Source organism: Aythya ferina (assembly GCF_964211825.1).
Source record: "Aythya ferina genome assembly, chromosome: 4".
NCBI classification, from domain to species: Eukaryota; Metazoa; Chordata; class Aves; order Anseriformes; family Anatidae; genus Aythya; species Aythya ferina.
In genome coordinates, this window is record NC_140300.1 from 8015957 (window position 1) to 8043831 (window position 27875).

The 27875-nt window shown below is 43.1% G+C and overlaps 1 long non-coding RNA gene across 2 annotated transcripts; it reads left to right on the plus strand.

The window, feature by feature from the left end:
• The first annotated feature begins 905 nt into the window (after positions 1-905).
• LOC311436658 lies at positions 906-27875 on the plus strand. Of its 2 annotated transcripts, XR_014693006.1 has the most exons (4): positions 906-1040; positions 9163-9258; positions 13461-13583; positions 27792-27875. It is a non-coding gene; the product is annotated as an uncharacterized lncRNA (long non-coding RNA). The 2 variants fall into 2 exon arrangements; XR_014693007.1 differs by lacking the exon at positions 27792-27875 and having other exon boundaries at positions 13461-14596.

Below are 27875 nucleotides of genomic sequence, written 5' to 3' on the forward strand. Positions count from 1 at the left end.
TTCCATTCTGTAATAGAATCTAATTTGGATATCTTAACATGTGTAGCAGAATGAAAATATGTTTTCCCAGACAACATGAGTTGTGAGTGCTTCTCTTACAGATGGGTCTCAACCAGCCCCGCAGCAGTGAACTTGCAAACTGTCTCAGCGTAAGCTTGAACTCCCTCCATGGCTCCTAAATTTTGTGATGGACAAAGCCAAAACCTTGAATTTTTGTCCCTGAAACAATGTGAATATTTTTCATTAGAATAACTGGGATCCTGGCATAGAGTAAAAAGATGATCTCTATACAAAGCTTTATGATTTACACACCTTTGGAAGATGTCAATGGATGTGTAGAGATGAGAAAACTTTGGTTAGAATGATGGATAGCAAAATAAGCAAGCTAAACATTGTCTTTTTCTTTGATGTTTGTTTCAGTTTTGTTTTGTTTTTGTTTTGGAGCACCCAGGATAAAAGGAAGTTTTTCAGAGATTTTGGAGCTAGAAACCTAGAATCATATAATTGTTGAATATCTGGAGTTGGAAGGGACCCACAAGGACCATCAAGTCCAACTCCTGGCTCCTCACAGGGCTACATATTTCATAACACAGATTTTTCTAGATTTCATCTTTTGTTTAAGCCAGGTCTTCAGGAAAGCAGTTCATCCTCAGAAACACTATAGGCTAATTCAAAAGTTAATTTATTTCTCAGCTTAATGCCAAGGCGGGGTAAAATGTAGAGCATTTTCTTCTCCTTACTTTCTCGCTATTTATCAAAGGGCAACAGCTGAGAAGAACAATGCTGAGCAGCTCCTGCCTGTTGTGTAGCAGAGAGCTGTAATCAGGGGATGAGAGGTTACACCAGGTGCAGCCAAATATCTTGTGCCAGGGCGGGCTGGCCCCAGGGCACCCCATACAGCCATGAATAAAGAGCACGTGCTGTGCCACATCTCTATCAGCACCAAAACTTTCCAAGTGAAGATGGACATAAAGAAACCTCCCCAGCATCCAACTTTTGCTGCTCCCAACATTTGTTCTGGTGTGAGTGAGGACTTTGAGGTTAGCTGCATGTTTATTTGTTTTTGGTCCTGGGATGCTGTGTGATCTTTTTTAAGCCTGGAGATGCAAAACACAGCTTTGTCTTCAACGGTTTCTGCCAGTGGCAGTGACTGATGCCTTTTGCAAGGGCACCCTGGGGGCCAGGAGATGTGTGTAGCTGAGTGTTTGTCCGGGTATTGGTTAGCAGCATTTGTACCGAGCTGCCTTCTATTATTCCATATGTCAGGAAGAACATTTGCGCTTCCAGGCCACTAGATGATGATGGTACTGTAATTACAGCTGCATCTTAATTAACATTCCCACATGAATAAAACATTAGCATGATTATTCTTAGGATTTTATCCAGTGGGCTGTGGTCTTATCTTATTATAGCTACTTTCTTAACCAAACCAAACCGCACACCCTAACAAATGAAGAAGAGAAGTAAGCACGGAGCACCCATGAAGTACAGCTCACCTTTTTCACATTTACAACTTGGAGTTGAGCAGGGGATTGGTTAAATAATAATGATCACTGTGTGGACAAAATCAGTCCCATAACATGAAACCTATGAATTTTAACCCTTTACTACATGCCTCTGCTAAGTGTGTGATGGTTAAAACTGCAACTGAGGACTGCCAATTGCAAATATTGGACATGTAATTATAGCTTTTTCAAATGGAAAAACAGTTTTCACATGCAAATATTAGCACATTGCATTTACACAAAAAGTTAGGGCCACAGGCATCTGTGTATGAACTTGGAGTCCCAAACAGCACAAAGCCAGGTTGAGGTCCCATTTGTGATGTGCTTGGGGTGGAGGGGTTGCCTTTCATCTGCGTTGCTGCCCTGCATTCCTTACGCCGTGGGCTGGACCAGCAACAGCCTACGGGAGCCTCAGGCTTGAAAAGATTTTTCAGGTGTTCATAAGCTGGAGCCAAAGGTGTGACTACACCTCACAGAAATGTACCTGAGGTAGCTTCACGTGGCATGGCCCAAGTACTGATAGCAATGTGGCTACAGCAGCGTGCAGGTGGGCATGAGCTGCAGAAAACCACAGAAATGCACTAGTTCTCTTGCCTAAATTCAGTGTTGTTGTGGATGTCTGGTTTTCAGTCCCAGTTGGCTCTTGCTGTAATTTTATCTTTGCATTAGTGGAGGAAGAAAGGTATTTGTAGGTTTGTGAGTTAGTGGCTCTCATGCTAGGTGAACCTCCCATTGATGTGAAATCAAATTTGGTAAAAACAAGTACAAAACAAAGATGATGATTTCTGTCTTTCTGAGAAATCCATTAATGGCATCATAATCTTCTTTGATGGTTTTTGGAATTTTAGATTTTCCAGTCTTTACTGGCCCCCTTTAACTTCATTTTTATCTATAGAAACTTTTGAATCCTCTTGCCAGTTTCATCCAAAACTGACAGAGCCATAAAGGTCTTGAAGACACCAAGTTTTAGAGTTTTCATTTAAAATGGTGTTTCAGTAGACAAGAAAGAGAGAAGCCTCATCATCTTGCTGTCAGAGAAAACATCGGTAGCATGAATACAATTCTGCTATTGCACACCAGGGAATCTTCACCTGACAAAATGTGAGAGGAGAGGCTAGGGTTGCTTCAAAGGGCAGAGAAGCATTAATCAGAGCTCCTATTTTCTTAGATACAGAGGTCAGCTAATGACAAGACACCAAGCAACCACGTTCGGCTGCTCATGAACCTACACAGATAATTTAAGAAAGTCAGGTGAACTTCAGACTCAGCACATATATGCAGAGTGTTGGGAATAAGGGGCTTTTCCATTGTTCACAAAGCCTCAGGATGTGAAGGAGAGCACAGACACTGTCAGTATCTTTCAGTATTGGTTTGAGAAAAAATTGAACCCTATAGAGAGTCCACAGTGTAAAATCTGATCATAATGATAGGTTAGAAGTTAGTACCATAATTGCTGTGAATAGCCTGAACCCGAGTTTGAATCATTATAAGAATAATACATGTAATAGGTAGCTACATGTTCTCATTTTGGCTAGTGATAGTCTTCCAGGGGACACATGGCTGTGGCCACACTTTGCTGAGTGGTTTGGTTTCTTGAACACTGACCACAGAGTTGATTTGGCAATTATGTGAGCAAAGTAGAGCCATAGCTTCTTTTTATAGCAATCTCAAACTAGATCCACATACCAGCCTAGATGACATGAGTGGTAAAGCACAGCATCCCTAACAAATACTACAAAGTGGGTACCAGTGCATCTGTCTTAAAGGATTCAGCTGTTTCCATCATTAGCCTTTTAACTTTGGCTTATTATAAGCAACTTCACATCACATACAATGAAAATTAGTCATCTAACATGCCTTTGAGCAACTGAGTCTTAGCCCTGAATCTTTTACTTTGTGCAAGAATTTCCAGTAGCTATTCAGGACAAGGGATGACAAGAAAGTAAAGTGAAGTAGTGGCTGCAAGTAGAAGATAAGGTTCTTTGGGTTTTAGTATGGTTTCACAGCTCATATTTATGTCAGGCTCACATTTAAACGGGGGTTGTCAAAGGTCTTGTCTTTGCTGTTCCTTTAACCATATTTAGAATAATGTGACTTAAGAGTGTACCTTTTCTGCTGTGGAGATATAGCCTAACTAGATAAGGAAGAAGGTAAATAGAAGAAAAATGACAGCAAGTAATTTCTCATCTAGGCTTGAAGGAAGGGAATGTCTAGGTTCTTTGTGGCACTGTTGGCTTCAGGGGTTTGAGGGTCACCCAACAAAGAAAATGTGCATTGCTTTAAGTTGTTCTTTCCTCTTCTTTCCAATTTTTAACATTTCCCCAAGCTTGAGTGTTGTCAAATCCTGTTTGCATTTATTCTGGGTGCCCAAGAAGGGGAAATTCCACCTGTGGTTTACATGGGATTGAGTCACCTGAAGTCTGGGAAACTTGAAAGAATATGAGTTATGCTTTGACACAGTGAGGCGCTTACCTTGCAAGTCCCTTCCTCCTATTCTATCCTTCTGTCCTTTCTGAGCCATCAAGAATTACAACAATGGAATTACTGACCTATCACAAATACCTGCTTGGGCTCACAGATTTTGCATGTAGCCAAAAGAAGCTGTACATGGTAGAAATGTTTAGGGAATATTCTCCCTCCTACATCTCAGCACAGAAAGCAGAAAACAAATTCCTTGTAGTCTAGAATGGCATACATATGCAACAGGAATGGTGTTCTCCTCCCTCTCAGACATCAGCAACAACCCACAAGGAATTGTGGAGCCTCCTGACACAGAAAATTTCAAATGTCAAGTATATGAAGTAAACTAAAAAAGACTAAAATTTGACACATTAATGGGAGGCAACTCCATCAGGACCATTAAACACACTGCTGTGGGTGCAGCCTCAGGCCAGAAATACTTATCTGCAAATTGCCATTCCCTAAGAAGGTACCAATGGGAAAGGTCTGCAGTGTTCCTGTCTGTTTATTTCCAGTTTCTCCTAAGCAGCTGCCTCTGGATTCTGACAGCAAGTGAACGGACATTTGGTCAAGGATCGTATAGCTGCTCTCACATCTTTTCTTTCAGGCAGGTCTGAAATAAGCACATGAATTCAGGACTGAAATTTTAAGGCATGTTTAAATACACCATAATGAAGGTTCCATAATTCTGTAATTCTTCTTCTCTTTTCCTCAGCAATTGATCAGTTCTCACCTATGTAATTGGGTGATGGGAAGTTTCATTCTTCATCAAGTCTACTGTTTATTTCAGATGACTTTCTTACACTCCTAGATGTTCAGTCCTACTGCAACCTAAGGTCAATATTATTCAGATTTAACCTGGAAACTGGACCAAGAATGAAACTATCACTGCATCTCCATCCTACTCTGGAACCAGGACGTGAACCCAAACTTCATGGAGGCCTTTATCTTTGTCATATCTTTGTTGCTGTCTGCCATCAACCTTTGGAACGTGATGCTGAACCTCTAAGCGAGGGTAGTTTTTAGCTAAACCACAGAAAAGGCAAATGAGTGTAAATTGAAACTGCCTTGGCTTGCCTTTTGTCCATTTCCTGGTATCATGGCTTTAGGGCTTTCTCCACTAAGGTATGTGTCCAGCCAACAAGTAGATGAAGAGATGTTTGAGAGCACATGGGCCAAGTTGAGCCTGAATCTCATCAGCTCATGGTCACCAGAATGACTGGGGTCTGGGAAACACCTTTATTACAATGAAATCTGAATTTTCTTGGTTTCCTATTCCACTGAGGGAGAAATCAAACTCTTCAGAGACTAAAAATGCAAGTTATAGAAGTCTTCTGGGGAGGATGATAGCTTTGATCACTGAAGCTTTCTTCCATAGTAATTTATCTTGTTTTTGTTTATTTACTTGTTTGATTTTAACAGTCACATTGGCTATAACAGGAGAAAGAACACCTTTGTGTTAGAAAAAAAACAAGCTGGATTAACCTCCTGAGAAACTGGCATGAGAATCTGTCTTTGCCCTCCCTTAAATTATATACTTGTTCTCCCCCACTGCTAAGATAAAATACAATGAAAAAGAGTCTTTTCAATTTTTCTTTCACCAGCGTGTTAAGATATTGTCAGGTCAGCCCTGGTGGTAGGGTAGCAGATGACTAATAGCTATGTTTTTTAATTAAACACTATCAGAAGCGGATGATAGATTAGCATTCCCACCCCCTGCATTTCCCAGAACATTTCAAAATTACTTTTTGAAAAATGGACTTAAAAAAAAAAAAAAAAAAAAAAAAAGGCATGAAACAATGATGGGAATTCCTTGTCCTTCTTTCTGGACTAGAATAAAAGCTTTCTAGCTGTCAGAGAAGGAAAACTTCATTTGTTTATTTATTTATTACATTTCAACCCAGTGCAGGCCTGACTTGTACCTGGTTGGGATTTCTGCAGCAAAGCTGGATCTCGCCTTCATAGGTCTCTGCTTTACTGCAAGTATTTCTACTGCCACAGGAAAGTTTTTATCCTATAAATCCTTGCAGCAAACTATCCTATAAATTATCCTGTAAAAGATTTTATCCTATAAATCCCTGCAGCAAGCTCTGGTGACTCTGCTGGTGTAAACGATTTTGGATCCCACATCAGGTAAGTGGGAAGAAGCTGGCCCAGAGGTTTTATCCTGCTCTGCTTTGCAGGGCACGTTAATTCAAGACTTCCAATGATATTTAGTTAAGTTGCATGTTTTGTTCTGCTGCAGATGAACACTGAATACATCCTAGAGGAGACGGCATAACAGGCACGATTCATGTCAATAACTCTTACATCTGCAGTGCTGAATCTTGACTAAAGAGCCCTAATTCTCTCTATGGGCATGGGGAGAAAAAGCTCATTCTGGACAGTCCCAGGGTTCATACATGAGCCCAAGGACTTTTCCCACACCACAGCTGTAAAGTGGGAGAATTACACCAGAGTTATTTAATTTGGGCATAGTGATGAACATGGTGCTGTGGTCACATAAGCAGCTGCTTACAGACAACTCTCTGTAAGCACACAGGTGGTGACCATGTATGAAAGGCAAACTCTGTTGCCTATTTTTTCTTTACCTCTCCAGCAGAAGCGCTACAAAAAAAAAAAAAAAAAAAAAAAAAAAAAGAAAAGAAAAGAAAAAAAAAAAAAAGAAAGCATTGTATCCACAAAAGGAGATGCTGGCTTTCATGATATTTAGAGTGTAACCCCTGAAAATAATAAAACATGGGACGCTGAGTGAGCCTCACATTTCTACTGCTGGGATTTACTGTAGTGAATGGGGAGATTTACTGGGAGTGAATGGGGTAACGTCTGAACTCATGGAATGTAAAAGCTCTCTTTCATATCCAGAAGTAACTCATAATTCAGGGCTACAGTTCTGCACCCAGAAGAAATAAGGGTCCAGAGTCTGAGACTGTGAGGCAAGAAACCAAATATCTCAGTGCAAGCTGAGTGGATCACCATTTTCTCTTGAAAGAACTCTGGCCTGTTTTGTTATGGCTATCAGTTAGAGCACTCAAGCCATGAAGACAGACGTGAGGTCTAGACTCTCCATCAGTTTGAACAGAAAGCTAAGAATGCTATCACCAGAAAGTAAAGTCCATTAAAGTGACTAGAGACTAAAGGGTTTAGTTTTAGGTCAAGCCCTAAAGGGTTAGTTTTGGGTTGCTTTTCTCAATATAGAAGCTTAGATTCTTCCTGAGCTAAACTTTAGGTCCCTGAGTGCTATTCTGGATATTATCCAGAATGAACAAGTGGTGGAGAATAGGGATGTAAATAAAATGGGCACATCATTATCTTTTTATCTTATTTTTTATTTCTATTATTCAAGATTTTAGCCTCCAGAAGTTGGTGTTTTTGTAATGAAGGAGATGCAAGCAGTTTGTAAGGCACACTATAGATCTTGGAAAAGATTGGAAAACTGGGCTAGTGCCTACATAGATGATTATTTTTTAAAAAATATGTATTTATCTCTCTCTCTTTCAATGAAAAGTTGTGTCAGTGCTTAGAGACAGGAAAACGTTTTTTATACTTTTCTCTGCTAAATATCTTATTTAAAAAAAAAATATTTTATTTTATTTTATTTTATTTTATTTTATTTTATTTTATTTTATATTTTTCTGAGACTTCTCCATCCTCAGATACAGCATGCATGTGCCATATAACACACAATGTTTCAAAGCATCAGAGTCCTATCTATATGATGAGAGCTATCTATATGATGGTGCTAACTTCCTGGATGCCTTGTGCAGTTCAACAAATCCTGAACTGCAGCACACATGCCAATAAACTCCTGCTTACATGCAGTGGTGAGTGAAAATACGATCTAGGCTCTTCCCACTGCCAGCTGTATAACTTCTGTCCAAGAAAATTCAAGTGAGGTACAGTTCTCCTGGAGATGCCAATTCATTTCTAGGCCCATCTCAAGTGTGTTGTTGCAAGAAAAAACAGAAGAAACTATAGGGTTTGGTATTTCCTTGATTTTTTTTTTTTTTTTTTTTTTTTTCCACTGGACCTGTTCTGAACTCATTTTGATCGCACCAAAATACCACTTCAGGAGTGAAATAAAAGGAAAAGGCTGCTACGTTGCTGGAAAAGCATCTGCGTCAGAGTTTACCTGCTTTGCATGTAACGTGGTGACACAAACAGAGGGGCCTTGTATGCTGGTCACAGTGCCCTGTGGCCAGCAACAGAAACGGGTATTTCTAAATTAATAGACCATTTCTGTATTAATTTATCACTCAGGTACACACAGGGCTAACTATTTTCCAGAAGCTGGCTACTGCACCTCATATAGCTGACTGAGCTTAAAACGGTATGAAAGAAATACAGTTGCTTTCTTGATGTGATGTATTTGGCCTCATGAAAGGGCATTTTGTTGAGGTAGCGCATAGAAATCTTAGAAAGTGCCTATGGACACAGATACGATCCCTGGGGGAAGGCAGCAAACCTGAGCAGGGAAAGTGGCGTAAATCATAGGACTTAATGTGCAGCTCGTAAATCCTGTGCTTGTACGGAGCCCTGATAAGGCAGGATGATGTCTGAGGGCTTTTGCTTCGCGTAACGCAATGCATGGCATTTGCATCCACACAGCAGCGAAACGAGCTGAGATTTGCATCTCATTTTGACTCCTCCACACTATGGGTGGGTCAGACTCCGATCTTGACTACATCAGTATAAATATGAGAAAAGCCCTTGGTTTCACAAGAGCTACTCCAAAAATAACCCCCCTATTTGAGATGAGGGTCTGACCCCCTTCCAGTTCCAAATTATGCTCGTTTGACGTAAGATAATAATATCAACCTACAAATTTATGTCAAACATCTGTGCTTGCTACTCACAATAATTTGTATATATGCATATAAATGCTTATTTTATATTTGCATATTGTGTATTTGCATATTTGGAGGGCAGAATGCTAGATATTTGCACCAATAAGTTTTCATGTGCCTGGGGCTGTCTGAGAGGTCAGGTTGTTACTAGAGGATGGCTGGATGTTGCTTAGACAGCAAGAGTCTGGTGGCCACATAAAGTAGGCAGTGCATAACTCCTGGGGATTTGGGCATGGGATTTGGGCCTTTCTAGATAGCAAAATTTGCAATACTTTGGGTTTCTGGTGTTGTCAGTGTTCCCTTCTAAATTTCTTAAATAAACCTTCCTGGATATCTTCTTTTTATCAAAGGTGTGACCAATGTCAAAGGAGAGGTAAGAAGAGCACTTTGTCACTCTCTGTCCTGCCATCTGAGGAACATTTTCATGAATAACCTCCGTGTCCAAGGTAAGTTACCTGTGTGACCTGTTGTAAGGTGAGGGAGTTGCCATATGCTCCCTCTTCCTCTCCCTACATAGTGAAAAAAACCATTTTTTTTCTCAGCTCCCAGCATTACCTATGGTGACTCGGAGTGAATTATGATTTATATCATCTCTGCAGATGCCCCCACCATAGAGAGAGCCCAGCAGGTGTTAGGGCTGTGGGTTTAGGCCCTCCTGTGTGCTTTGTGTTCTCCACTCATGTGCAGTAGAAACGGGATGGGATGCTGCCCACCACCCTGTGATCCCAGGGGATGTGGTCATAGCTCTGACAGATGAAGTGATCGAGGTCCGCAGGCCGGATGCTTGTTTTTGTTTATGCTCATGTAAATTAGGAGACAGACCAAGGCCCCCCAGGCTTATTCCTGACCTACATCAGAGTGTGTCAATAGATTTTGACCCCAGGGACTGGACATTTTAAACATATTCTAGCTGGCATCATGCAGGCTAAACAAGTAATCAAATATCCTGTCCTCTTCATTATTTCTTCCTGTTCAGGCATTGGTAGATTTATTAAATAATCCCTCTAAATTAAATCTCTCCCTTTTGTAAGCCCAACATGGATATCTATGCTTTCAGGACTTAACTGAAAGAGTGTCTCTGAAGCTAATTCATTTTCCTTATCCACTTTCACATGTTAACCATGGAAGGCAGTAAATGCTTTTTTCTTCTCCAGCACAATTAGCTGTAACATATGTTTGTTGCATAGTAATTTATTCTAATGCAGCAAGACAGTATTTCCCTAATGATGTATGCTTCTGAGAAAAGATGAAGCGTCTCTCCTTTAACAAGCATAGGCAGTTGGATGAGAAGCCACTGTTTCCTTTAATCTGTCTCAGGCAGACCCAACCAAGTCATAAAAATGGGTCCAATTCTCTGTGTTCTCAATAAGCATAGCAGTGATCTCTTCTTCTTGTAGCATCCAGCATTTAACTTGTACTTTATGTGAGAGGAAATGATAAGGGAAGTTAGCCTAGAAGAATTTTTGTCTATTTACTGTCTACTATAAAGTTGTTTTATCTTCTGCAGCAAGCTGTCATGTAAAGTTTTGTGATTTGGACTTTAATTTAAAGAATTAGCCCCGTTTAAACAAAATGCTCTCCGAAGCATGTCTAGGTGCTGCACAGTTCTCCATATAGAAGAGAAAACTAGAGAAAACTACATAATAAATCTGGAAGTGTATGTTGTTCATTCCCACTTTTTTTTTTTTTTTTCTAGTGTCTAAAAGACTTTTTCCTAATTTCCAAACTACTTTTTAAAAAATAATAAGTATTTGTGCCTCTAGGGATCTCACTTTACTCTGGTTGATGGAGGAGCCTCAAAAAAGTCATTGGAGGACCTATACAATGAAAAAACATATTAGCTCTTACTCCACGTTAAGAAAGGAAGGATGCTCGTTATGCTGTCTGAATGCTAGAAGCCTGATCAAATTCCTGGAAGACTAGCAAATATCTGTATCATCAGAAAACCATTGCTTCTTAAACAGTGCCAGCATGCAGTGAGCAGCAACAACTCAGATGTCAGCACCTTCCAGTGATCTAACCATTTACAGCTTCATGAAATCAAAGACGCCAAAAGTGATCAAAAAACAGCAGATGCCCAGAACAGTGACACAGCAGTGGAGCTGCAGATAGGGAAAGCCAACATCTGCCTTGTGCTGCTCTTTTGTACAGCGTAATGCCTCCACATGAGCACATGGGGAGATGCCTGAGCAGGTGCTCCCACTTCTGCAGATCTCTCACTTTCTATTCTGCCCCTGTTGCCTCCAAGGCTAGGAGCAATGCCTTGGCTTAGGCTTAGTTTTTGGCCCACATTTTTGGCCCACTGTTGCAGATATAAACTTTTAATCTCTCTGTGATACACTGCCTTTTCATTTTTTTTAGGAGAAATGCTGCTCCAACACAATAAAACAGAATCTGTAAAACAGATTTCCTTTCATTTCTTTTATTTCTTTTCTTTTATTTCCTTATTTCTTTATTTTTTTTTCCACTTTTCTCCATTATGGTGTTCCTCCTGGGAATTATTTAGGGATACAGAGGTATCTCTCTTTCATGAGTTCTTAAAACTTTAAATGCTTGTTGTCTGGGAAAAAGAAGCATTTTTCTGATCTAATGATGGTCCAGAATCAGCCTGTATTCAGCTTGATGGCATTTTAAAGGATTGGGAGTCCTAGCATGGCTTGTTGTAAAAGGCTTTTTTGGCAATGACTTGTACAAAACTCAGCAGTTCCAACAGTGTTGAGGGGCAAGGCTGGGCACATAAGTGCCCCCAGCCCAAGGTGAGGCCAGACAGAGCAATGCATTGCACAGACAAGGCCTACAGCACCTCAGCCTGTGTAGAATGAGTTGCTATGAAGTTGGAAAAAATCATTGAAGTGCAAAGAAATATAATGCAAAGGATGAATCCCCTGGTGGAGAGCTCACAGGTGGTCACCAGACAGTGCCTAGAGGGAAGATGTAGTGTGTGGGATCTGGTGGCACCAACTGGTGGTCCCTGGTCCACACAGCCTTTCCAAACCTCTGGTGGGGCCTGGGTCCCTCCTGGAGTTTTGAGTAGCTGAGTTTCGGAGTATCAGGCTTCATTTATTCTGGGGATTTTCTTCTCTTTCTGCCCCTCCCCCCCCCCCCCCCCCCCCCCCCCGCTTGCAGAGGTGCTAAGTATTAAAATAACAGTGAGGAAGGGGAGAAATCACATCTTGGCATTTCTCAGTGAAAGCCTGCCAGACATTTAATAAACTGTTTTATGTTGAAAACATTTGAAGAATGACTCTGCAAACAGTGATAATACTTAATCGTTAAGCTTTCAAACAGCCTGGCCTGACAGCCTTAACCTTTGCACTGTGCAAGTGAAAACATAAGGCACAAGTGAAACCCCTTCCTGTAGTAACTCCACTGGGCTGCGTAGCGGATTACACCAGGTATGAATTCACCCCCTGGCATTTGGTTCGTTTCTAGCACCAAGTCATCGTGGCTTAGATTAAACCCCAGTGCCCTGATATAAGGCTCCCAATAGAGTTAATTACTCAGCTCTTTATAATAATCCATCGCCCAGTCAACCCACAAAACATTTCATCACAGTAGCAGCCTGAATGTTCAGTTAGGGGGCCAATTAATCAAGTTGGCATTTAAAAAATATAAGACTGCATTTTATAATAGTATAAAACATCAAGGTATTAATTTTAGTTGCATTTGGCATGCACAGCCGCGTATACACAGTATCTCTCTACCATTTGATTTATTACATTTAAGACTGAATGGCTTTGGAAATCAATTTTATTAGACTTCATTATTTTCAAACATAAAATAAAGTGAAAGCATTAGTTAATAATAGCTTTTAAATTCTAGATAAAGATGCCCAAAGGGAAAATATATAAACCCTGGTGCATTGTATATTGTACATTTTTGCACGAAGCAGCTTGGTGATTTGGAGAAAGAAATGGTGCAAATTAAAGAGCATATAAGGGGATGGAGTTTGTAGGTATTACCACTCATCCAGCATGCCCAGGAATGAATGGAAATCATTTCATTGTCCCCAATGTGCTTTGGATCAGAAAACATAAATGCGTGGCATCTGTCTCATTTAACTACAACAATAACAACAGAAAGAGAAAATGAATGAGGAGTTGTCCTTTAAGAGACAAGAGAAAATCCCTTCTTTATTTGCAGATGTTTCCCCATCCAGAGCTATACTGGGGGGAGGAAGGGGTAGATTAGAAATTAATGAAAGAGAGAGAGAGATCTGTGCCGCAGCACTGAGAAACTGGCCCACAAGTCATTCCCAGCAGCCTGTAACGCGATCTCTCCCGACTATCGGCACCTGTGCGATGGAGAGGCCAAGAGCAGAGGTTTGTTGGAGGTTTGTAGCAGCTAGGTGGGCAGCAATTCCCATCGAGGCAGTCGATGTGCAGGTTGGTTGAGCAATCAGCACAGGTCACCATGTGGGGATCAGTGCAAGGCCTTCATTGGCAAGGTCTTGCTAGACAGTGAGCACGGCCTAGGGGTTTAAAAACTTTAAACACACACACAGGTATGTGTGTATGTGTATATGTGCATTTATATATACATTTTCCTATCCAAACATGACTAGAATGAAATGAATATTATCTATGGCTATTCTGTGCCTCCAAAGTAGACAAATGTGTATATAACATATTTTTTTAACAACTTACAGGTGTAAGTACACTTAATTTTGAGGTCTGCTGCTGCTGACATTACCACTGGGAGGAAGGACATGGCTCAGGAGCGAGGTCAGAGGGAACACAGGACAGCTGGACACAGTTTGATGCTGACAGAGGTGCTGCAGCAGGTGGCGGGTATATATATATTTGGCCATGGAAAGATGAAAAGTCAAAGGCTGATTATAGCTTTACTGGTGAAGTTCATGTTACCCAGATTAACCTGTCCTGGCAAGAAATGCGTGTATGAATCCAGATCTTGAAAAGCAGAAATGGACCGTGCTGTTTTATACCTACTATTTGGTTAGTTGTTGTTGTTGTTGTTTGTTTGTTTGTTTGTTTGTTTTTAAATTAGAATTTGAAGAGAGAAGAGATTCACCTGCTTTAGGGTGAGTCCTCAACAAACTCTGGGTAATGAGCTCAGCAGGAGAGTCTGAATTTATGGCTGAGATCAATCACTGTATTATCATATCAGTCTAATCCTGTCAGCATTACTAATGCTTTGCACCAAGGAACAGAGCAGGACCAGTGGTGTTGGCAAACCAAGACCTGCCTGAAACCTGAACTCAGTTTTTTTCCCCATTGCTTGCAGTGGGCAGCTTCCCCGTGTGCTGCTGATACGGTGTGGTTTTACCCTCGGAGGGTTCCTATATTTCCAGTAAGCCTCCTTCCTTTTGCTGCAGTTTCAAATTCTCAAAATGCAGATTTATATCTTTTTTTTTTTTTTTTTTTGGAGACGGCCTAATCTCAGGACCTCATCTGAACTCTCTTGTGCTAAGACATTAATCTGCATTGCATAACGTTTCAGAGCAAACAGCGCTGGAGTGAAAGCAAGCTCTCCCCATCTGTATTTTACTCACTTTTCTCCTCTCGGCAAACACAGATGACATTTTTTGTGCACAATAGGCCAACACAAGAAATAGAGGGGCTCATTCTGGGAGGGTTTTTGTGTTTGCAAAGTCCTCCCACTATTTTATAAAATGAAGACAAGTCCAGCTGGGCCTCAAATGCCAAACAACATACCAAACAGCTTATTAGTTAAGGGGCAGCATCAGCCCCTTTGGGATGAGGTTAGAGGACAGCGGAAAATTGATTTAGGAGAAATGTGAACAAATAAATTATCTACCTAGGATTTATTAAGTGTATGCTTTGTTTTCTTTAATCTTTGTTTTATTTTCATCCCAAGGTTCTTCCCAGGGTTTGCAGCTGCTACCTGCTCTGCTGACTGGTGCTTGCTTGAGATCCAACATTAGTTATCCAATATTATAACTAATTGGATATTCATGAGGGTTGTACTACTGGGAGTTGCCTCAACATGGCCACTCCAGGTGCTGATCTGGGTGGCAGCTCCCTTAGCCTCAGGCAGGGACTTTTTCCCAGTTAAGCTGTCTCTTCTCCAGGAAAAAAAAGTCTTTTGGTGTCACAGAGCTGAGAAAGGGCCTTGTTGGCACCAGGAGCAGCCCAGGGCTGCGAGGAGACACAGAGTTGGCTGGGAAGGGAAGGGAAAGGGCAAGGCTGACGTCTGTGAGACAGCGACTCCTTCTCCAATTAGCATCCCTCCAGCCAGGGCTGCAGCAGCTCAGCTCTCTCCTATCTCAGTTTTATCCTTTTTGTCTTTTCCTGCCTTCTTGTGAGATGGTCACAAAAGAGGGTCTTGGCATCCTTGATTCGGCAGCTTTCAGTGTTGCACATAGGGCTGAGCTTGTCCTGTTGAGCACAGGACATTGGAGCCAGTCTGGGCTTGCTGAGAGTGGCTGTAGGATGTAGACTCCTCACTCATTATTTAGTCTTGACTTGCCTTCAGCACTTGCTTTGAAAGTGTTATCATCCTCTGCTTCTTACTTCCAAAAGCTCGCATGAACAATTCCCTACACAAACTGGCATCATCTGGAAACTGCAAGTGGGAAAAAGGACCTCATTGAAAAAAATCTCATTGTCTTGTGACATGGACAAATGTGCTACAAGGATCTGAACCCACACAACATTTCCTATCCCAGCGTATTTTAAAAATACCTTTTTGAAAGGCAGAATTAGAGTAAAAGGAGAATACATCTCCACTGGCACCACTAAAGATGGCCAGGACATGCCTCTCAGAGCACAAGCTAACCATACCCAGCACTGTTTCCTTCATGTGCTTTTATTTCTGGCTTTTCTGTAGCACTGAGATATATTTCTGCATTCCTGCGATGGAACTGTGATTGTCCTGCTGTTGGGAGGAGCTACCCAAATGTAGTAGTGACCCGGTACCTCCAGACCACTTGGGATTGTTTCAGCAGTGCACCCCTGGGAAGGGTGACGTGGAGGTCAGGCTGCCCTGGGCCACATTTGGCCACTGCCTAGGTTGCCTCTGGTCACAGCTGACCCTTGATAATGCTGTTGGCAGCACTGTCCAGGGAGGGCATGGCCCAGAGAAAGCTTATTTAAGTCTAGGTCCTGGTCACATGTGGCTGGGCACAAATGGAGGAGAGGAATTGCAGGTGGTTTTGCATGATCTTCTCTCAAAAGATCCATTTGCCATTGCTAGGACACTGGTTCCCTTAGAGAAAAAAATCCCTGCCCTCTTTGAGAGCTCCCCAAAAGAGCTGAAATCCCTCCCTCCTGCACGCTGCAGAAGTCCAAGCCCGTGAGACGAGCTGTAATCAGGCTCTAGCTGCAAAGTACAGCCCCAGACTTGAATTCTCTTGGAGTCTGGTGGATTCAGTGCTGGGAATTTCCTTCCACTCACGCCAGGGGTAAAAGGATTAGCTGCGAAGCCCTGATCCCACTCTGTGCTCCTCCCAAAACTCAGGGCAGCCTGGGCTCCCGGGCTGAGGTTCAGGCCTCTGAAAGTGGTTAAATGGGAACGTCCATCACTCGGGCCGAATAAAAGCGAGTGTGGCTCTTTTAAAAGAGAGCGATGACTTGATCAAAATGCTGCTTTGTCATATCTGTTTCATAAAAATTTGCCCCCTCCGGGCCAATCCGGCTTGATGTCAATGGCGAACGCCAACCACAGCCTTGTCTCGGTGAGTGCCGCACAAAGCCTTAATTTCACAGCCTTCAAACAACAGTGAAAAATCACCAGGAACTCTCTCCCCGGCTCTGGGATCTCCCTAGCAACCTCAGGCCAAGCATACTGTAATTCAATTTACGCCTTGAACTCCCTCAGGAGCCTCTTCTTTAAAATCTGTCACAGTCAACGTGCCTTGGGAAACTATTACGAGCGCCTGAACCTTTGACCAGCCGGAGGGAGCGAGCGTCGGTATAAATCTCCGCGAGCACGTTTGGCCTGCTTTTTTTTTTTTATGTTTGCTGTGCGGTGCGTTTAACATTCAGCCCGTGGCCTCCCATCTCCTTTTCTGCTTGGGAAAGGCACCCCGCATCTGTCACGCCGTCCGGACGGAGGCGCGGGGGAAATGCCTCCGCTCAGCCAGAAGAATGGCTTTGTGCGGAGATGCACGGACACGGCCCCGGGCGCGTCAGGAGACGGGGTGTCATGGGAAAGATAAGCAGGAGTGACCTGGCAGGTTTGGGAATGTCTCAATCCGGGGCTCGGAGTGGGCTCACAAAAGAGTGAAAGCTTAGCAGGGGAACACAAGCGATAATGAACTGCTCGCTGTGTTTAAATAGCCGTCCCCCGAATAGGGCTGCAGCGAACATTGTCAAGTTGCCTCAGTCAAAGTGAGGTTTGGAAGCCCGTAATTTTCAGGGCTATTTGCTCAGGAGCCCTGTGTGAGCATCTTGAAAAAATTGCCGCTTTCGCTGACAAATGCCATTTTTAAATTAGCCATATGACACAATATCTTATAAATAGGATCCTTTGCTCTGCGTTAGCTCCATGTCTCGAGTGTGGTCAGAAAGAGAAGGGACAGCCTCTCAATGAGAAATGCTTGACGGTAAACGGGTTGGTGTTGTAAATCCGGGGGCAGATTTAGGCTAGGGTCAATCAGGGAAGAAGGAGGAGGAGGATTAGGAGGAAGATCTGCCCCCGTGAAGGTGCCGGGACACTCTCACTCATATAGGCTTTGATGGGATGGGCAGGTGCTTTGCACCTCTGATTTGGCTGCTGAAGATTTGCGAGTAATTGCTATCTGGCTGTATTCCAGCCCAATCTGAGCATTTTATCCCTCTCTCCATCACACTGGGTTGGCCAGGAATAGTGACGGGATTTTCCAGCAGGATCAAAAATAGACATCCCGTTTATACCCTGTTGTCTTGCTGAGCTGCAGAAAGGCATCCTAAGTAAAATGGTGTGGTGTGATAACACACCTAAGTGCTGGCAATTACCAACAGCTCATGTGAATTGAAATTGCTGCTTCCAGAGCTGAAGGAGGGGACCACGCTCAGCCCATGCAGCCCCTGCTCATGGACTGGGGAGGGTTCAATGTTCAGCACAGGCACAGATCTGATCTCGGCACTCTTTCCTCACATTCCTTAATATGACCATATTTATATTTTCAGGCCTGCTGTTTGCTTTGATCTTGGGGAAGCTCTGTAATGCAGGTTGGGGATGGTATTTGGCCGGGCGGTATCTCCATCTACTGTCAGAGAACAACAGCCTGCAGCTTTTTCCAACACTTGGAGAAGTGCTGAGATAAGGACAGCATAAAATCAGTAAGGGTCTGAATTCTCATCTGCAGCTGAGTAGAGACTTGGCATCGCTTTATGCTGGAAGAACCTGCTCTGACTTTAGTGAGGCTTATGGGGATTTGGCATTGCAAAATAAGTGGCTGCTGAAAGGCAGACAAGGCCCTTAAGAAATGACAGGGTAACATGCAAAGCCATGGGGCTGGAAACTGCAGTGCTGCGATTTAGTGCAGCAAAGCTGGAGCAAATGCCAGCTCAGGGCAAATGCAAATCTGTTGTGAGTTTTGCTTTCCCCCCCCCCGGCATTTCTTGCTTTTGTAGATCTGTGCAGAGCCGCTTTGCTCTGTGCTGTGTCCCTGTGTATAGTGACTGGTACGGCGTGGTGCTGGCACGGGGAGTGCGGAGGTGCAGTAACACCGTGTCACTATTCATCCATCACAAGCACACAGACATCACTGGAGTACCCCCGGGTTCCCATGGGGCAGGGCTGTCCTTCATCAGGCTGTCTCCAGTTTAAATAATTCCTCCCCGCTCAAAACTGAGCTGTAGGAAAAGCATGCATATTACTAATTAACCAGAGATCATTGTTTTGCCCCAAACAATGATATCAAAACTCATCAGTTTCAATGGAACAGGACTATTTAGAGAGAGATTAATTAGTGTCACATTAGCAATGTTCCCTTAACTGTTTGTGCCCTGAACAGCAGCCTAATCATTACACAGGACACCGGGACAGATTTCATTCCCAAAATGGGTTACACCATCAGCGTTAAAGCTGGGCTCCCATTTATTTAAGATAAACCGTGCACAAGCAGCAGACAGAGTTGGGTAACTTCATGAGCTGCCCAGGGCTGCCAGCACTGCTCTCAGCAGAGATTTCAGCAGCCAGCCGGGGCACGGGGGATGCCTGGTGCTTCAGACCCAAACCTGAACATTTGCAAAGCCAGGGAAGCAGATCATAATAGCTGCTTTGCACCAGGGACACTTTGTTGGCTCTACATCAAGAGAAAAAAAAATTAAATATCATTTATCTTTCTCTGGGGAGTTTATGGGCCAAGTTTTGAGGGAATTATCTTTTTCGCATCGCCTGTTCGCTTGACTGTATAAATACAATACCTGCTTGAGAAAGGAACAACAGTGCTCCTTTCAGCCTTGCAGGATTTCAATTCACAGTAAGTTTATCTGACATCTCTCATGATTAGCTGTGAACTTATCTCAAGCAAGAGAGAGGGGTGGGGAGAGAGCAAGAGCGAAGAAGATAAGTACCAAACAAAAGATTTTTGTCTATCTCTGTTTGCTGCCTTAAACAAGCCCAGTCTGTCAGGTACTGAAATGCAAAGCAGCATGTAAATTTTGGAGCAGGGAGCAAGAAGAAAGCATGATATAGGAACCCATTCTGGACACCAAATACATCTTAAAGGTTATTTGTGTCCCTTAACAAATTGTAGGGCTAAGTTCATGTAGTCAGCGGGAAAAATTATGTGAGCAGGTAAGACCTTGCTTTGAGGTGCAGTGGAAGATTCTCAGTGATTTGGGTAGGTGTGGGTCAGAGCAGGACTGGGGCAATTTGCAGCTGAGTCCTGCAGCTTGCTGCAAGGTGGAGCTGTCCCTCTAAGAACTGCAGGAATCTGGAGGTGACCAGCTTTAGAGCCTGATCCACCTCCCAGTGGAGGTAATGAGAAAGATCCAGGTTACCTGAGTGGTTTGAGGAGTCAAGTGGGCATTTTTTACCATTTGTAAGGCCAGGGATTACTGTTGTTTCCACCACTTACAAATCAGAGGACATCAAATGAAATGATCACAGAGACATCCTAAAGCACACCAAACTGAGTACCTTTTCCCACCACCCATAGCCTCATAGTAGAATTCACCTCCACAGGGTGTTATGTCAAAAATTTACATTTATTCAAATATGTTTAGACAAAGCTGTGAAGGAGCTTCAAGAGCAAGTAAACACATAGATGCAAATCCATCCCCAATGAATTTCCTGAGCTAGGCCCTGATATTTGGACACATGTAGGAAGCATTGTGCTCATCTGATTGAGGCTTCTGTTAGCATCTGCTGCTGGTCACCTCTGAAGGAGGACACCAGCTGAGCTGTACATTGGTTCTATCTCTATTAATAAATCCAAAATAGAAGCAGAACATCTTTTACCAAAATTGCTTATAATTTTTCAATAGAAAAGAAAAATAGCTTTATTTTCAGTGAAGTGAAGCAGTGCAGTGTACACTACTGGCTCGATGCCTGCAAGATAGCTGTTTCCAGGATGCTCCACACTGTGGTGCCTTATATTATTCAGGGCCTTCTCCCACTGTAGACAAGAAGTTATTCCAGAAGAGCCCTGAAGGAATAGTTGTTCCAGAGATAACTGTCCCTGAGTAACTCCATATGTAGACGTTGTTACTTCTGGTTACCAGCATCTTCTGCGGGACTAATCTAAAATGTCTCTCTGTTCTCAAATATGAGTTTTCACCCATGTGTAATTCAATTATTATTGCTCTCTGAATTCACCTTGCCTTTACCATGAGAGGCCTATAAGTATAAAGGGGCCCAAGGACAGAAGTTCATGTGGTAACAGCTGGCACGTGTTGATTGCTCATCATTTCACAATATTAATTACGTTTTGTTCACAAATGGCTTGTGCTGGAGTCGCTGAATGTACTTTGAGAAATCACAGTGGAGTAAGCAGTCTTACTTCCATTGCACAATCAGGGAAAAGTGAGGAACAAACACAATAAGGCACAATTTTCCAAAATGATTATTAAGATGAGATATTCCATTTTGGGCAAAACTGAAGTGCAGAACAAGAAGAGTTGGACTTTGAGATAACGGTGAGCATCTCCACTTGGAAAGCAAGAACTTCTAAAGGGTCTAAGAATGGAGGCAACAAAGCTTTCTTGTCCCTCCTGATTATGTTGGCTGATACAACTTGTCACGCAGATATTATTAGCATCATTAATGTAGTTACAGACAAATATAGATCTGGGGATTCTCATTGCTCTACACACTCAGCAAACATATGTCAAAGAGTGGTCCTTTGCCCTAAAACCTTCTTCTCCAGACAGCAACACATAATCACAGGGCTGAAAGTGGGTCAAAGAAAAATAACAGTTGTGCAGTTGGGAGATGCTCAGGAAGACGAGAGCGGCACACTACCTGCTCAGCTGCAGTTTGGCTGCAGTTTCTTGCCAGCTGTATAGAAGAGGAGGGAGCTGGCAGGAATCACGGGGCAGGCTTTGCAGTGCTTTGGTGGGAACCTTTCCTGTTTCCCCATGTGGCAGGAAAAAATGGTCTGAAAAGTGATTGTTAGAAAGAGCGGAGCAGGCGAGTGGGGCTGGCCTCATCTCCCCCACCTGCCTAGCAACTTTGGGGAAGATTTGGGAAGCAGCACAAAACCGTTTTCTTTCTCCCTCAGCCTTTTCCCCCTCTCGCAGGCCATAACCTGAATTGAATTCTGTCTCCTTCCCACTGTCTTTCTTCTGTTGCAACTCCAGTGGCGTATCCTGGCACTTTCCGAAGTGAAGTCAGATTTTGGCAGCATCCCTTCAGCAGTGATGAAAGTTACAACAGGGAGGATAAGTGGAATTTGATAACAAAAAGCCTCTCGAGGCCTTTTCATCTTTGAACCACTGGCAGTCCCAATAAAGTCCTGTTTCTGCCTCAACATCAACATTCACAGTTCTGCAGGAAAAAAAAAAAAGAAAATGGAAGATAAAATAAATAGGAATTACCACAGCAGATCCCCTAAAAGATTTTCCTTTTACTAGATTCCAACAAATTGCTTAAAACACATCTTAAACTGCCTGTATTCTCAGGAATGTAAATATACCGAAGGACAGATTATACAGTCACAGCTTTCGGGGCCGGCATGTCAGAAGTACCAAAGACGGGGTTGTAATCCTCCCCCTTGTTCTTCCTGGCAAAATATTCTTATGTGGTCAGAGTGACCTACCGTGCAGTCATGTCAGCTCCTAAGTGGTTTAAGATAAGTGTCCCTTGATCACAAGGGAAAATGTGTGGAAATTTTCCAAGACATAAGTGTTTGGAAAAGCTATTGACGGTTTGCAATGAAGAAAATACATTCTCAATCCCCACTTATTGCTGAATTTCTATGCTCAAATGTAAATATAATTTAAGTATAAAGCAATACTTTTTTCTTCAAGCACCAACCTAAACAACTGCTAGAAAAGAGAAAAAAAATCAGACTGAACTCTAATGACCTTTGTGTATGTGTATTTGACAATATAGCATCTGTAGCCAAGGTTTAAAAATGGTTCAGTCTTGCATCAGAGGGTAGACTGGACCATATTTCTAAACTGTGCTGCAGTATTAGACATACTCATTTATCTTCTGTTTCTGCAGTTAGATTTCACAGAAATAAAGAGGACGTACTTGCCAAAGCACATGTTTCAGAGTAAATAACGATGAAAAAATGTCGTGTTTTGTTTGCCAAAGTGCAGTATTTTGTGTTAATGCACAGAGGACTCCCATGGTGGGAATGTCCAAACTGGGAGAATATCCTGGCTCAGCAAGAGTGGTGGTGGGGCTGCTTAGAGGAGCTCAGAAGGTCCAACACCAACCTGGAGAGGAGGCACAGGGCTGGCAGCAGCCTTCATTTTGCTCCTTGGATGGGGTCCCTTTGCCTCTGCCAACCCCTACCATCACAGTCTGCAAGAACTGAGGTAGAACTGAGATCGTTGGAACAACCTTCCTTGGAAAAATAGCTAGAAGTGCAACTTGGTATTTTCTATTTTGGTATTACTACATGCCCTTCTTCAAGAGCACTGTGTTGGCTACCTGGAGAAGATCAGAAGATTGTCAATGTTGAGTTTCCCTCTCTTTCCCTGCATGTCTCCAGCTATATGTAGAGGAGAAAACTCTGGGTGAGCTCATTTCTCTACATGGTCATTACCATGGTGTTCTCTTATTGATGGCCAAAGCATTTGCCATCAATTGCTAGTCTCTGAACACTGGGAGAAGAGAATTAGACAGCCTGTGCTGCACACCCTGCTAAGCACTCTTGACTCTGGTTTTGTCAGCCTGAGACAAACTTCTGAGCAATAACTGTGAAAATGCTTACTCAGAAACCTCTGGAAACTCATTGTCCATCAGGCTTTTGAGTCTGGGGAGCTTCAGGAATATGTCCTCAGGGTTTGCAGAACCATGCTGTCTCCTCTATGGTCTATTCACCCTCTCACATCTCAGAAGAGGAGTGAAGAAAACTGCCAAGTTACCTGAGCCATTTTTCCACTGAAGATTTAGATATCTCATCATTATTCCAGAGGCAACTAAAATCCAGTATCTGTTAATAAAAACTTATTGTATATGAATCCCGTTTGGGCTGGAATATATAAAGCTGCTCTGCTGCAATAGATTGTGTTGACGTGATTAAAAAAAAAATAAAATACAAGATTCCAAGTGGAAGGACAATTTTCCACTCGATTTTGTTTTCATTGTTGTGGTGATAGTGATAGTGGTGATAGCAATAGTGATAGTGCTCTCCCCCTTCTACTGGTGTACTTTGCTGGCACTGCCCAGCTGCAGGGCTTCAGTGGCCACCAGACTTTGCCTTGTAGTTTTCCCGGACTTCAAGTTTCTTTGCGAAAGTCTTTGATATGAGTAATACATCCGCAATACAGTGACATCAGCCCAGGTTGGAAAGGGAAAAATGCTCTCAGGCCTTCCTTGTTTATAAGACAGGCGATAAGCCAGATTTCACCCTGGCTTACATCAAATTCAGGGCTGGATGACGTAATGTAGGTCAGGATTCAGCTGTGCAAAACCTGGGAGAGGACAGAAAAGACGATACTGACTTCCAAATGCCTTAATAAGGGCATCTTTTTTTAAAGGGAGAGTTAGTCTAAAGTAACTACTCTTATGCTAACAGTTATGACTAGGCAACTCTAAGTGTTTAAATCAAGTGGGATTTTCTATTCAAGGCACTGTGAAAGACCACAGTTTTTAACTGCTTAATCTGGTAGCCCAGGCCTGCTTGGGAGTGTCATTTGTTAGGGAGAGCAAGATTTAAAGTGGAGAAACGTATGTAAATGGCTTTAGTCATAAAAAGCAGCCCGGATAGTTCATGAGCATCTTAACGTAAAAGTATAAATTACTAAACCCACAGCTATGCTTTAGGGAAAAAAATAAATTAGAAGCTTTAATTCAGCAAGGCCTGCAAAGCTTCATGCTTTCTGTAATTATCTGAAATATTTCAGAGAAGACTTTATGCTCACAGCACACACACATGCACACTCATACATGCAGATACATGGAAACTCACTAGTAATGGGTGTTTTGAACTGCTGTAACATCCCCAAAGCCTACAGAGCCCTTAGCAGAAGGGAATTGGAAATGTTTCACCTGCATTGCTCTTGCTGGGTTGCAACTGCATATTCATGCATTATAATGCCAGCTCCAATCTGATGAGAGTTTAATTCACCTCCTCTCTTGATTCAAGAAGTTGGGCTCTCAGAGACTGCTGAGACTTGAAGGGCAGGGGAGAGCCTTGCTGAGGGTTCCCAAAGTCAGTGCTTTGCCCAAAAGGTGCATTTGCCTCGCACCTTTGTTCTGCAGCTGTCCAACAGAGGATAAAATAAGGGAAAATAATCAGGGAAAGACGCCAGTTGGTCTACAGCTTGCAGTTCGTTTTCACCTGGTATAGACGTAGCTGTGTGGGCAAAGATTTATTTCCATTAACATTAAATATGCCCAGCCCACCTCTGATCTGTTGCACTAATGCCTGTCCACAAGAGAAGCATTGATGCAGGGGGCTCATTTCACCCCCTTGCTCCAGCATAATATTGGTGGGTCTGAGAAGAGATTTGCCCTGACACCTTTTGTCTGCAGCTCATGGACACCATTGTCTGTGGTGCATAATCTGATTTAGCCTAATCCAGTCCTAATGGGAAGGAACTCCCACCTAGGAGATGGGGGAATAGAGATACTGTGGGATTTCCACTAGGTCATGGTGGTCTGTTTTGTTTTCAGTTTTTGTTACTTTTTAGTAGCAAAATAAATAAATAAATAAGTCATGCCTGAGCTCTTGATGGATAGCATTGATAGTAAAGAAATCCCTAAATGTACCTTTTGTCTCCTTCCTCTGCAAATAGGTTTCACCTAAGACATGTCTCCTTTTAAAGTACAAAAGGCAATATTCAGTTCTGTTTACTATATCATGCTGATTCCAAGAAATAAAGAAACTCTCACAAATGAAACCCCTGGATAACATTAAATATATTTATCATCAGACTACTAACTGTTGTAGTACTAAATACATAAGTGAATATGTATTACATCAAAATTATTTCCAGAAGCAAAAGTGAATCTTCTTTCTGTGGAAACAAACAGCATTTTTAGACATTCTTTTTTTTTTATGTGCCCAAATGCTAATCATTTATTCTCCATTTTTATTATTTCTTTTTCCTCCTGTTAATCATCCAGGCTTCATTAGTTGTCACAACGTCTGTGTTTCTGTCAGAGACAGTTGCACACAGATTGCAGCCCTCTGAGGATGGTCCCAGATGAGGCTGAGACGGCAGACTGAAGGAAATGAGTAAAATATCACTTTTTCTTCTGAGAGAGCCTTCCCTGGCAGGGAGCATGAGAGGAAGCTCAGCTTCTTGCCTGCATCTCAGATTCATTGCTGTCTGCTCCCATCACTGGGGCTTTGATCTAGCGAAAGCCTTAAGTGTGCTCTTACCTTCGGATTCATGATGAAGTGCCACGAACTTTGCAGGGTCTCGAGCACCCACTCAAAAACAGGCACGTGCCAGAGTGCTCAGCTGAACAGGAATCCAAGGCCCAGATCCAGCCTGACGCACTTGGGAACCAAAATTAGTTCTCCCTATATAGTCAAAGAAAGGAAGAAAGTATTTCTCCAAAACCTTCAGGGATAATCCAGCCTGTCACCTGAATTAGACGTATTGGAGAGGAGCCCAATTTTTTACACTTGCTCCCGTTCTGCAGATTGTTGGCTGGCTGTACAGTGCTAAGAATAAATACCAAAAAATACTCACTCAGAGACACGGTGGCTTTCAGAGAGGGTGTGTGGGGGAGGGTGTCCTGCCACCCTGGGCAGGATGGTGGCAACCTGCAGAAGGTGGTCCCCTTTACTACTGCTGTACCCATTCCCACCCATTTATCCCACATCCCACAGCAAGGTCATGACAGGTCATGAATTTATCCCTAAGGTTGCTGAACCTCCTGCTCACCCTTTGGAGGGGAGAGAAGCATGGCCCATGGGCCTGGCAGCCCCAAAAAGTGTGTGTGGAAGGAGGCACGGTACCAGCATGACCCTGGGAGATGAGTGTGCTCCTGGGGGGATCAGTGATCCCCAGCAACTCCCCCTGGTCCCCAGCAGAAGAGGAGGGAGGCACAGGGTGCCCGCACTTCTCCCCAGCAGCCCCTCTGTTTGGCTCCTGATGTCCTTTCACTTGGCACTTAGCAGAAAGTGATAACAACAACAAAACAAACTTTCAGCAGCTCCAATTAAATGAAAAAAGAGCCCAGTGTTTTCTCACTCAGAAGCACCGAGAGCTGAGATGTCACCCGCCTATCAGCGATACCTGGAAAACACTGTGCTCAGTGCCAGAGAACGTGATGTGTTTTTTTTTTTTTTTTTTTTTTTTTTTTTTTTTTTTATTTTAATGGCAGCACTCTGAAAGAACTAGTTGTTAGGTGCATTGTACACCATGGGAATGAGGTGTGGGGTCGTGTTGGCCCTGGCATTCTGTATTTCTTTTCACTTATCCCAGCAATCTCTAAGGGGGGGAAGGAGGCAGTGGGTGCTCTGGGTCAGCCGGAGGGGCTCTGCCTGCTGTTCCCATCACACCTGTGTGGCTGAAGGGATGAGGAACTTCTGTTACACACACCAGTGTTTCACGGGGTGATTAAATCAAACGTTTTGTGCTGGCACAATAGACACAGAAAGATGTGCAAAGATTAGCGCATCACGCAACAGGAGAAACCTTAGAGCAGAGTAAGATGTAACCAGTAACGGATGGCATTGTCTCCTGTGTCCCCACGGAGTGCACGTTTGGGGTCAGATAAGGCATCCTGAACTTCTAGAAGAAAGAGCTGAGTTTAACATTGCTTGGGATAAATATCAGCTATTCTACTAAACTCATTCACTTGCTGTAAAACCTGTTCCCTGGCAGAAAACCTGGGATAGTGCATCTGCTTACAGGGCAGCAGACTCCAAATATTGATTGTTACTCTAAGAAGTCCTCTCCTCTCCTCTCCTCTCCTCTCCTCTCCTCTCCTCTCCTCTCCTCTCCTCTCCTCTCCTCTCCTCTCCTCTCCTCTCCTCTCCTCTCCTCTCCTCTCCTCTCCTCTCCTCTCCTCTCCTCTCCTCTCCTCTCCTCTCCTCTCCTCTCCTCTCCTCTCCTCTCCTCTCCTCTCCTCTCCTCTCCTCTCCTCTCCTCTCCTCTCCTCTCCTCTCCTCTCCTCTCCTCTCCTCTCCTCTCCTCTCCTCTCCTCTCCTCTCCTCTCCTCTCCTCTCCTCTCCTCTCCTCTCCTCTCCTCTCCTCTCCTCTCCTCTCCTCCCATAGCACAATTCTCCAGGAAAACCATCTCCAATCATATATATTTCCCAGCTCTATCCTGAGACACAAACAGGAAATTAGCTTATTTTTCTCAGTGCTTTGTTCTAGAGTTTCTCCCAACCAAGCAAAGCAGTGATTGATGATTAGATACAACTTTTAGCTTTTAAGCACCCTTATAAGGCGCTGCCATTATTTCTGATTTCTGCTTTTTTCCCCAGGTGGACTGTGAGCTCTCATCTGTACCAAGGTCACCGCTGTGCACATTCACCAATTACAGGGCTAAGGATCCCACAGAAACCTCT